At 50.8% G+C, this 12,382-nt stretch overlaps 1 protein-coding gene across 2 annotated transcripts in view; it reads right to left on the bottom strand.

The window, feature by feature from the left end:
• The window catches only part of Alpl (alkaline phosphatase, biomineralization associated), a 53,737-nt gene extending 42,587 nt beyond the window's left edge, over window positions 1-11,150 (bottom strand). The window contains exons 1-2 of one of the 2 annotated variants that reach the window (XM_085838804.1): window positions 11,034-11,150; window positions 211-487 (exon numbers count right to left, since the gene is read on the bottom strand). The gene's annotated coding sequence lies outside the window, so the exon portion shown is untranslated. The remainder of the gene's footprint in view (window positions 1-210; window positions 488-11,033) is intronic. The other variant, XM_021160331.2, reaches the window with a different exon arrangement.
• Window positions 11,151-12,382: the final 1,232 nt, after the last annotated feature.

Below are 12,382 nucleotides of genomic sequence, written 5' to 3'. Positions count from 1 at the left end.
GAGGGCAGCCCAGTGAGGTGCCAGGAAGCCAGCAGGAAGCTCCCTGAATCCTCCAGATGCCATAGCCTAACAGCTGTGGTACACACCCAGACCTACCAGTCACCTGCCATTGACTGACCAAGTCCCCACATGTGAGCAAAAATAGTGACGGCAACAGGAACCCTCCTCCCAGGAGAGGCAATGAGGGGGTCACTAAGTGACTACACCTACCACACGTCAGAGCGGCTGTGACAGTACGTCAGGACCTCTGTCCTTTCTCTTCCGACAGCGTTCCTGGTTTGCAGATGGTCTCCCTCTGCCAGCTTCTACCCGGGCTACCACTGCAGCTTGTTCCGATGATGGTCACAAGATCCACCTTGTGCTCCGCTCTGGACTGGGCATGTGTTCTCTTGGAGGAGTTACAGGGTCTGAGGCAGTGCACACCTCACACCCTCACGCTCTGGTATTTGAACTCTTGAATCTGGGGTGGGGCTCTGCATTAAGGGACCTGAAAAGCGAGAGGGCTCCTATATTGTGTTCCTTGGGGATAGTCTACACACAGCCTTGAGGATAGTCCAGATGGCCAGTTTTTGTACTCGATAGCCACTGCCTGACCTGGAGAATACGTACTCAATTTCTCTGAGCTTTGGTTACAAGAAATAAATGAATAACTATCTGTTAATAGGCTTAGAACAAAGGTGGGTTCCAGATCTGCCATAATTTAAACAAACATGCACAGGTGGATACATCAGTTACTCCTCTGCAGACCGATGACGGAGTTAATCAGTATGTGAGAACCGAGACCAAAAGTCACACAAGGTCACTTAAAAAAAAATTAATCGGGGCTGGAGAGATGGCTCAGTGGTTAAGAGCACCGACTGCTCTTCCAAAGGTCCTGAGTTCAAATCCCAGCCACCACATGATGGCTCACAACCATCTGTAATGAGATCTGACACCCTCTTCTGGTGCATCTGAAGACAGCTACAGTGTACTTAGATATAATAATAGATAAATAAATCTTAAAATAAAACAACAAAACCAAAAAAAAATTAATCTCTGTGAAATTTTATTCTTCAAATATTTATTCATCCAGCCGGGCAGTGGTGGCGCAAGCCTTTAATCCCAGCCCTTGGGAGGCAGAGGCAGGCGGATTTCTGAGTTCCAGGCCAGCCTGGTCTACAAAGTGAGTTCCAGGACATCCAGGGGAACACAGAGAAACCCTGTCTCAAAAAAAAAAAATTTATTCATCCAATAAGTACGTAATGAAGTACCTACCATGCACCAGGGAACAGGTACAAGTGGGTTCAGCAAATGATCCCTGGGACTGACTATCTATCTATCTATCTATCTATCTATCTATCTATCTATCTATCTAACTATCTAACTATCTATCTAACTATCTATCTTATCTATCTATCTGTCTTATCTATCTATCTATTGATCTACCATCTATCGATCATCTGTCTATCTACCTACCTACCTATTTGTTATCTATCTATCTATTGATCTACCTATCATCTATCTATCAATCAATCTATTATCTATCTATCTATCTATCTATCTATCTATCTATCTGTCTATCTGTCTATCTATTTTTGGTTTGTCAAACCACTCTTGCTCTGTCTCCCCTGCTTGCCTAAACTCTTTATCTTCCTGTCTCTAAGTTCCAATGGACAGGCCAGGGCTATGGAGAGCCTATGTCAAGGACAGAGCAAGGAAGGCCACAATGGAGTGAGAAGGGCGGCCAGGTTGAAGCCAGGAGTGGCTCAGGTTGTAAATGGAAGTCTTCACAGGTCCTTAGGCTGCAGAGCTGGCAGGCTATGGGAAGCCTGCCAGGGGTGTGGCCTGGAAGTTCGAGGCCCTCGCTCTCCTTAGTGTTCTCTATGGGGCCCTGCCCTCCAAAAGCTCACACTTAAGCCAGGCACCCTTGTGAGAACAGATCTTACCCACCAGGCTCGAGAGCTCTGACCAAGGTCTAGCCTAATATTGGAGAGGCCATAGCCCCAGAAGAGCACCCTGCAGGGAGCCTGGGCAGGGAAGGACAGAGCAAAACGCTGGGGCCTGAGAAGGCCTTGGGCTGGGCTCCTGACTTAAAGTTGAGGGTGGCTTTAACAATCACTCTGATCTCGAGCAAGTTGCCCTGCTCTCTGAGCCTCAGTTTCCCCTCCTGCTAAATGAAGACATTACTTTCAGGCATGACCAACCGTTTGACACTGTAATAAGACACTGTCATCTAAAAACTTCACACTCAAAAGGCCCATAATTACTTTTTTTTTTTTTTAACTGCAAAACGTTCCATAACTTTGGGCCACTTTCTTAGCTGTCCCCAGCTATTCGCCATGAGCAATCTATGGCTGTAGACTGAACACGTCTGTAAGGCCCAGTATGGTGGGTGGTATACCTTTAATTCCAGCACTCAAGAGGCAGAGACAGATGAATGTCTGTGAGTTCAAGTCCAGCCTGATCTACATAGCAAGTTCCAGATCAGCCAGAGATACATAGTGAGACCCTGTCTCAAAAACCAAATAGAAGAGGAGGAGGAGGAAGAGGAGGAGAAGGAGGAAGAGGAGGGGGAGAAATGGCTTTAAAACTTGATGGTAAACTGGGTGTTGTGGCACACGCCTTTAATCCCAGCACTCGAGAGGCAGAGGCAGGAGGATTTCTGAGTTCGAGGCCAGCCTGGTCTACAAAGTGAGTTCCAGGACAGCCAGGGCTATACAGAGAAACCCTGTCTCAAAAACCAAAAAAAACTTGATGGTAAAAGCCTGGGAAGGCAGGCTAAGGATGTTAAAGTGGCAAATTCATCTTGTGTGGTGGACTGAAATAATCGGGCATGCATCCATACAGGAAACAGGGCAGGCCCAACCTCACTCGAGTTAAATCAACACTCCTCTACCCCAACCCCACCCCAGGCGGAAAGAATAAGCCAAGTATTCCCTGTGTGATCCCTGGCCCACCAAACTCCCTCTCTGAGCCTCAGTGGTCCCCTTGTGAATCCACAGAGAGGCCTAGACTGAGCTGTGGCTTTATAATGGAGCACATGCTTAGAACATGTGAGGTCTTGGATTCCAGCAGGCACGTCACCTCATTGGTGACACTGGTGACCCAGGAAGCATTAACATGGAGCCTGACTGTCCCAGGACTGCCTGCCCGGGAAGCAAGCTGGAGTCTCAAGCAACGCACTTCCCCTGAGCCGTTTTTTTTTTTGTTTTGTTTTTTTTTTTTTTTTTTGGCTAAAGCCCTGGGCTGTTCTTATAATTAACCGCATGGATGTATATAAACAAGGCTAGCAGAGGGGCTGGTGGATGAGACACACAGTAGGTGTTCGTCTCTGTTACTATTATTGTTACTGCTGTTGATGTTATTAGGGAGGGGAGGGCAACCTTCAGCTCTTTCCAGGAAAGTGTGAAACAGCCCCTTGTCTCTTTACCCCTCTTACTTAAACCATAGCAGTTGCCAGGCCCACAAACCAGAAATCCTCTTTAGGCTAAGTGTGGGGTCCCGCTGTGGCCCCATAAAAGGTCTTACACCATACCAAAAGCCAGTTCAGGCCAGTGAATGTCATAGTTGGTTCTTCCTGCACTCTGACTGAGGGGCACCATGACATTTGAACCAGTGCCACCTGGCCCTGCCCCGCCTGGCCCTGCCCTGCTTCTACGACATCCCTAAATTAATCTGGTTCTGTGTTGTCCTTTCCTCTCGAGTGCCAGTTCTCTTTTAGTGACTCATGGCTATCTGGCGTACTATATGCTGTAGCGGAAGGAACTTCAGCAAGATACAGAGCATTGGTTGATAAATGATGTCTGACACAGGTGCAGAGCAGGGGCAGGGCAGCAGGCGTGTCAGCTTTGTGTCACCAAGGAACTAGGAGAGTCCTAAGGCCCCATCTCATTTGCATAGTGATGTTTTGCAGGAAAGACACTAGAAACCGAGACAACCAAGACAAGAGGACAAAGCCAGAGTTGCTGATCCATGCCCTCTGGGTGCTAAGGGTGATTCCTCCGAGAGCTGCAATGGCCTGCTGGACCAGGAAGGGGTGTGACCAGGCTGAGAGTCATTTGTCTAGGAGAGCAGATGCTGATGTAGAAGTAATTCCCCGGGGTGCTTGGTCCCCTCCTTTTGGGGACCCCAACCCTATGTTGCAAATCCCAGAGGCAGATGGTTCAACTGAAAATATTTACCAGGACGTCTTCTGCAGACTGACATCCAAACATCAAAGCTCCAATCAGTCCGCTAGTCTGATGGGGTATGAGACCTAAGCACAGCGGTGCCCACACTTTGGAACTATGTGACTTTCGGAAAGTTACATACCGTCTCTGAGACAAAATAGCAAGTTAGATACAATAAAGACACTGAAGGTAATTGTTCCAGCTTCTAGCCCAGAATATAGTCCTTACAATTTGGTATAGGGATGGATCAAGCACAAATAATATTATCTACAAGAAATAAGATCTGAGAGAAGGGCTTGAACAAGCTACAAGAAGGAACGCTTGATAGCCATGCTCACCAGAAACTGAGCTACTAAACTTCGTTGTTTCAACGTAAATACGCCACTGGCTCTTCCGGGAAGGCGGTTTATACCACTCAAGGCTCAGGGAAGGAAGCGACTTGAATGGGTAGGTTGTCTTTCCCACTTCTCAGTGAAGGGAATCTGGGCCTCAGTATCCAGAACTGTCACAGGACCACACGCATGTGTCATCAGCGTTAGAGACACAATGGACTAGGGGAATGAGGGCGTGTGTTAACTCGGGGACTCACATTTCTTTGAGCTAAGTTCCAACACTATGAGACAGGCACTCATGTATTTCCTGGGCAGGCCTTGAATTTATCCTCCTGCCTCAGCTCCTGAGTAACTGGGATTATAGGCTGACAGCAGGCCATTTTTCTTTTTTGTTTCTTTCCTTCCTCCCTCCTTCCTTCCTTCCTTCCTTCCTCCCTCCCTCCCTCCCTCCCTCCCTTCCTTCCTTCCTTCCTTTCTTTTTCCTTCAGATTCACATAATCCAGGTTGGCCCCAAATTTAAGACATAGCTAAGGATGACCCTGAACTTCTGTGTGCTGGGCTCGCCGTGCCACCACGCCCAGTTGACATAGCATTGGGGATGGTCTCTGTACCTCATAGTAGACAGGCACAATGTAGCAATGAGCATGCCTAGAAGCAAGGAGCCTGGGAGAGGGAGCGGGACTCCAAACACACCAATGAAACAGCCTTGACTTAGCACCAAAGGTGTGTTAATCCCAAGCAGACGTCAGGTCAGCCATTGTGGCTAGGCTGGAAGGAGATGGGCTTGGCCAACGCAGCCAGCAGGATGCGGGGAGTCCAAGGGAAAGAGCCTCTTCTGAGGACGCATCTGTACGTGCTACTGACAAAGAAAGGCAGCGGCTGCTAGGGTAGAACTCAGCCGCTGGGGCAGGCCGAGCAAGAATGAGTGTCTGGGTCCTATTCCCAGCCCTGCAAATAAAATAAAATAAACCCACTGGGTAGATCTTTACAAAGGTCGCATTTAGGGTTTTCCAAATAAAAGTAATTTGCTCTGGCCCTTGCAGACTGACTTCTAAAGGTCAGTATGAAACGCTGGCAGACCTCTGCCCAGCAGCCTACTGACCACCAGACGAAGGACAGACCGTCACTCTTCCAACCAGACATCCAAGAGGATGAGGACCAGGCTCAAACCTAAGCCCAGGTGAGGTTGATGGAATTACAGTACTTGGCAGGCTGAGGCAGGAGGATTGCCAACAAGCTGGGGCCGCGTAAGACTGTCAGAACCAGAAAAAGAACAAAAGCTTGGGGTTACAGATGAGTAAGGGGCTGGGGTGGGGGGGCTCACGACAGGGTCTCTCTGGTCTTTCTACACAGAAACGACCTTCCAGACCACAACCTCTGAGCCTCTTCAGCAGCCAGGGGAGAGAATGGGACGGGGATCCCTGGGAGATGGGAGCTCAGGGCAGATCGAAGCATGATCTTATACAGTGTTATGTCAATCCCCCCCAGTGCAAGGCACAGGGGCCTGATAGAACGCTCGGGAATCGCGGTCCCCCAAGTTCACTTTGTGTCCCCAAACAGCTTATTCATGTAGACGTAGAAGCTCATGCCTGGTTGTGCCCCTGAGAGCCTCACATTTCTCCACCAGACCCCACAGTAATTCTAAGACTCCAACTGAGGCTACTTTGCCACCCACCTGTCATCAAAGACTTTTTTTGTGTGTGTGTGTGCCAGCAAAGTGATAAAGATGAGAGCTGTGGCCGTAGGTCCTGCTTGTGACATGGACATGAGGTGAGGTGACGGACACCACCGGAGTCCCTTCTCCCTGGGCTGCTCAGGCTCCAGAGCGTAGGTATGTCTTGGGCAGGCCCAGAGGACTAAATGTCTACAGGTAGATATTGATGTCCCAGTCCCCATACTGCTGGAGCCCCTAGATTCTCCTGAAGCAGGAAGAGGTTTCCCACCTAGCCAGTGTCTTTCAGAGATGCATCTAGGCCATAGAAGCAGGCTAGGTGGGGGGACGACACTGTATCCATGCTTCCATCCCACCCCAGCCCCCTGCAGGCTGGTCCCAGCCATCCATAGTCATTCAAATATGATGCCTTTCCAACTGTGCCCCTAAACTACAAACGCAGAGGCAGCTGGCTGTGCTTGGGAGGCAAGTGGGCCGTGCAAGGATGGGAGCGCCTGGGGAACCAGAGCGGCTGCTGCTCAGCTCCCACCATTGTGGCCAGGCAGGGGCGTGGCTCTGTAGAGCCTACATCTTCTGATCTTTCAAGAGAAGCCAGAAACCAGTGTTTTTGTGTAAAATGAAACCACCCAGGGTTTAACAACACCAGCGACTAAATTGAAGCTTTTAACTCAGTGTAGATGCCAAGTCTCCTGCCCCTGCCCACCCCACCCTCCCCAGCCCCACTCCTAGGCTTTGGGCTCTCCACACTCAGTAGGTCAGAGGTGAGGGACCTCAGTTATATCCATTCCAAGTTTCAGGAAATTCCATCCTCTCTCTCCTCTTCAGCCATCTTGGTTTACAGATGGGGAAACTGAGGCTGGAGAGAAGAGGTAACTTGTCCAAACTCACACAGGTAATTCATCAAGACAGATCTTTCCCACCACCCACAGAGTGGGTACAGCTTTTCAAACAAAGGCCAAGGATGCGGCTTAGTTGGCACAGTGCTTGCCCAATACGCATGAAGCGCTTGCTTCTACTCTCAGCTCATAAAACATGCCTGGAAGTACACACCTATACTTCCTGAACTTGGGACGTGAAGGCAGGAGGATCAAAAAAATTCAGGGCCATCCTTTGCTACATAGCAAGTTTCAAGGCCAGCCCAGGCTACATAAGACCCTGTTTCAAATAAATAAATAAATAAATAAATAAATAAATAAATAAATAAATAGTAAATTAACGACATACTATGGAAGCAACACACTAACACAACAAGTCATGGCACCTGTGTGCGCACATGAGCGCGTGCGTGCGTGCCTCTGTGTGTGTGTGTGTGTGTGTGTGTGTGTGTGTGTGTAAGAGCCAGGAGGCTGAGCCTAAACATGCTATATGCCTCTGGGCAAGCTGTTTTCCCTCTCTGGGCCTCAAAGATACCAATGGACACAGCCAGGGTCTGAGCCTGGCCAGTCTTCAATTCTAGGCATCTCTGAGGTCTCCTCTTCAGCCAGCAGTTTGTGGCCTCTGATGACTATAAAGCAGTAATAATAATAATACTGGGTGAGCAAGTCCACACCAGCCAGGAAAGAACACCACAGTTTTTAGAGAAACCCGACTCTTGGTTACTGGAATTCAAAAGGGGCAATGGTAATAACATGGGGGGGGGTAGTTTAACCACCATCCTCCAGTTAAACAAAAACACATCTGCTTTAACTTCACCTCCTCCCCCAGCCCCTACCCTCAGCTCAAATTTTACCCCTTCATTGGAGACGTTAAATCAAATGCAAACAATTGATTTCATGCCACAGCGAGGCTGGGGTTTGAAGCATGGAAAACTTTAAGCCTGGGTTTTTTCTGGGAGCAATTACAAAATGTTGGTGGAGAGAGGGAATGAGAAGGCAGATAAATATAGAGAGAGAGCACTCTGGCATGTTCTTTGGACATGGAGCATCAATAATGATGCTGGGGACGATTATGAGTTGTCATTCAAGAGAGGGAAGGCATTTTGCTTCCTGTCACAGAGCTGACAATTGGAACCAAAGCACTGGCTGTCCTGGAACTCACTCTGTAGACCAGGCTGGCCTCAAACTCAAAGATCCGCCTGCCTCTGCCTCCCAAGCGCTGAGATTAAAGGCGTGCGCCACCACTGCCTGGTTTAAGTTACTAACTCTTTTACAATCCATGTAGGTGGAGCCTAATGTTCATAGACTGCTTGTGATCTTGCTGGCCCTCTGCAACTGGTATCCATGTTTATTACCCCACATCACAGATGAGGAAACAGAAGAGAGGAAAGAAGCTTGTCTGGGGTCACACAGCAGGACAGATAATAAATTGTCAATCTACTGCCTCCCACTCTATTCTGAAAGTTAGAACCGTTCCAGAAATATGAAAGGGGGGGGGGTGACAAAATAACAAACATACCACACAGCCCAGCCCTGGTGTGCCAATGTTGATGGGCTGTTGTGCTCCGGAGCTCAGTCAGCATTCCTGTGGCCACGTGGAGAATTCTGAGCCCAAGTTCTCAGCCCAGTCTGCTCCGCTACCCACAAGGCTCTCCTCAAGCTCCAGGGTTTTTGTGTTAATAAGCCCAGTCAGATAGACCTCGTGCTGAGAACGTCAAACTCTACCCCTGGATTCCACATCCTGGATTCACCCCCATCTCTCTTGCCCCGAAGCCTGAAGCCCAGATATGCTCTGGCAGGGACATCACTGAACCTATTACAGAACCTAATTGTAGGTACTTGGGCCCAGCCCCAGATGCCCAAGTGGCTTGTAGATGTCCCAGGGCAGGTCACTGTTCCTTCAAGAGGTTTCTTCATATGCAAGAAAGGATAACATCTCCTGTCTGTGCAGGATAGAACAGGAAAGGACCCAGTGCTGGGCTGCATGGGCAATGAGGTGGAGGTGGGTGGCAGGAGATTCCTGGGCTATTCCCAGCCGGGAGCTCCAGGCTCCCCTCCCGGGCTGTGTGCGGGAGGGAGGAGGACACCCAAGTGACAGTAAGGAAGGCTGAGTGCTTCCTCTCTGTCCAGCCCATCAAGGAATGGGCAGAGCCTGGGCAAAGGTGGTTGACAGGACCGCAGGGTTCAGAGGCAGTGACATAACCCTGTACACACTGATGCAAATTCTGCTGAGACTGGAGCTAGGGACAGCCACTGCTTTCTAAAGTATGTGAACCTGCTAAACATGTTGCAGGCTGTACAGCGTGCTCCCCACCAATAGGGTCTACAGACCAAAGACTTCCATCTCCTATATGCCCTCAAGGAGAATCCCGAGCCACCGTGAGACCAGAGCTGTGTCCAGATCACACAGCTTTACCCCAACTTGTTAGTACTATGTACTGGCTGCTCCCTGTGACACAGTGTGACATCTTGATCCCTTTCTTGGGGAACTACGTCATCTTCATTCTACCATGTGACACTCAATTTTTCAAAGCCTAAAAAGAATGTATTATGCCAATGTCCGCCTCAATGGGGTGTGTGGGGAAAAGGGGTCGTTATTTACTGTCCCCCTCTCAGCACCTCGATCAGAGTTTAGGGCACAACTGATGCCTGGTAAGTATGTGTGGATCGAAGACACCCACTGACTGTCTGGCCTATCGGGTCTTTTGATTCACTGTAGTCTTAACATATAGATGGGACCATCACTGACATGGCTGCGAACCAGCCCAGACCTGTCTCACTCCACCAGTAGGCTTCTGAGAAGCTGTGTTCTCCCCTAAGGGTACCAGAGACAGTTCAGGAACTGGAAAAGGAGGCAAAGACAGGAGACGGCCAGGGAGTGGGAGAGGAAAGAGCTGACTGGGGAGACCAGAGAGGCTTGGAGGGTGAAGGGCGTACTGGGGGGGGGGGGCTCTCCTTCATCTCCTGGGCTGTGGAGAATGGGCAACAGGGTTCAATGCCTAATGTCACTTGCCTACATTGTCTAAAACTCTCTGTCCCTATTTGTAGTCTGTCAGGTGTCAGCGCAGTCCTTATCGCACACTAGGCATTCAATAAACAGTTGCCCTAATTCTCGACCAGACTGGGAATCTGAGGCTGCCTGAGGGGGTCTTTGAGTTCTTCTTGGAGCCAAACGTTCTTTCAGTCCTGAGAATCATCCCTCTGGGGTGTGTGTGTGTGTGTGTGTGTGTGTGTGTGTGTGTGTGTATGATTTTGAGACCTAATCTTCCTAGGTAGCTAGAGTGGCCTCGAACTCACAGAGATCCTCAGCCTCCAGACTGCCAGCATCTCTCCAGAGTTGCCGCGCCAGCTTCCCTTTTTAATCAGGATTCACAGGCACACCCCAGAGTCCTTTGCAAGTCTTCCTTCCTCAGGCCCATTACGTGTTGAAAAGGATTACCACGGACAATGTGAGGGTAAGAATGAGGTTTTTTCCCTCCGTCTTGGGTCCTGCCGCTGTGACTGTGCCTTTAACCCTTTCTTACCCACGCTGGGCAAGGCAGCAGCCCCACTCTCACCTGCACACAGCCTGGAACCGTTCACAGGCTCCTTCCGTTTCCTGGGCTCCCCAACTCCCAGACAGACACTAGCACGCGGTCTCTGATCTCTCCCGCCAAAGATCGCAGCACGTGCCTTCTTCCAGCTGCTCCCCAACTACTTTAGACACCAACGGGACAGAGTGCCAAGGGACCACGAAGGGCGCAGCTGTGGACTACGGAGGCGCGTGGGCACCGGGAGCAGGTGCTTAGCACGAGGGTGAGGTCCTGGGTAGCGGCTCAGCGGGCGCCACGTCCATCATCCTGCCAGGCCCCAAGAGATGCGCGCGGGGTCCGGAGCGGGAGCTCGTGGGTCCCCAGGGAGCCTGACCTTCCACGTGTCCCCACCGTGACTGGGACTGTCACTGCGGGACCGGCGGAGCGCGCGCGTGGGAGTCACGCCAGCCGCGGGCGCAGCATGTTTTCCTTACCTGCAGGCACTCGTGGGGAGGGTCTGTTCCGGCTAGCGAGCGGCAGCCCTAAGGAGCGCAGTGGCGGGAGCGTACTCTGGCGGCCACCTCCCCCGCCTGCTTATGAAGGCGGCAGGGCCGAGCACCCGCCGGCCTCCCCGCCCCCGGCCGCCCCGCCCCCGGCCCGCACCCCGAGCCCCAGGCGGGTGCCTCTGCGTTGCCAGGGCGCCCCCTGCCGGGAGCGTGGCGCTCGACCCGGCCCGTAAGGCTGCAACAGGCAGAGTAGCCCGCCTTGCCCCTCTCTTTCCCTGCGACTCATCCTGGCTTCAGGGTGCAGCTGGCTTGTCTTTAGGTTTGATTTCTCTGTAGGAGATTTTGTCCCTCGATGGTTGTCTTCCTGTGCCTGACCCTGCGCGTCTGTGAACCCACCTGGCTCCTTTTCTCTGTGCGTCTTTCTGCCTACACATCGTTGTCCGTCACCATGTGCACCTCTGAGCCTCACACCCTTACCCCTTTCCTATCCATTTTCTTTTTTGCTCTTAGCTAAATCAGTAGGAAGCAGAGGGAGATCCCTTGGGCAGGGCCCTCTCTCCCTAATGTCTGCAGAAACAGGGACTCAGGACATTCTGTCTGTCCCAGCCAGAAGCCCCAGGACCTGCCCGGGGCAGACCACTTCCCAGGCAGTGGAGCCAGACTGTCTAGGCCCACAAGCCTGCTCTGGTGACCTCGGGGGACTGGCCAGGGCTCAATAACCCGCAGACACTATCCCCTGGTTTTTCTTGCTTCACGTTATTGGGGGAGTTATAAGAGACCGTGTTTGGAACATGCACAGGAAACAAGGAAAGGCAACCGCTAGGTGCCGGTGGGCCTCATCCAGTTCCCCAAGGGCCACCACCTCCCTTCCCCTGAGAGCTAGTCTGGTTTTGAAGTCTCTGATCCGTTTCCTACTGTGAACTCCTGGAGGTCGGTTTGAATTCCACCACCATTTGAAGACTTCCTCATTTCCTCCTAAGAGGAGGGTCTTATCCCTACTGAAGCTGCCAAAACCCATCTGTACCTCTAATCCCCAACAGCCAGAGATCTGAAAGCAAAGATCAGCTTTCCCTGAACTCCATCTTCCTGGGCACCTAGGATTGATCACTTCTACCCTGAAGTTCCGTCTTAGGTCCAGGCATCTTCTATATGAGCTCTACTATTGAGCCCATTGTACAGGAGGAAAAGCAAGGCCCAGAGACAACATGTGACTCATCGGTAAGTTCAGGGCTGGAACTGGAGCCTGATGCCAAAACCCAGGAATGCCTGGGTTTGTTTTCATTTGTTCTTGTATTTTAATAATTAATGCTGTTTATTTACAGCGGTGCTAGGAAATT

The sequence above is a fragment of the Mus caroli genome, unplaced genomic scaffold, assembly GCF_978045245.1.
Source record: "Mus caroli unplaced genomic scaffold, Mus_caroli_1 scaffold_6, whole genome shotgun sequence".
NCBI classification, from domain to species: domain Eukaryota; kingdom Metazoa; phylum Chordata; class Mammalia; order Rodentia; family Muridae; genus Mus; species Mus caroli.
Note: the sequence above shows the minus strand (reverse complement) of the source record. Positions and strands in the feature narration are given on the sequence as shown.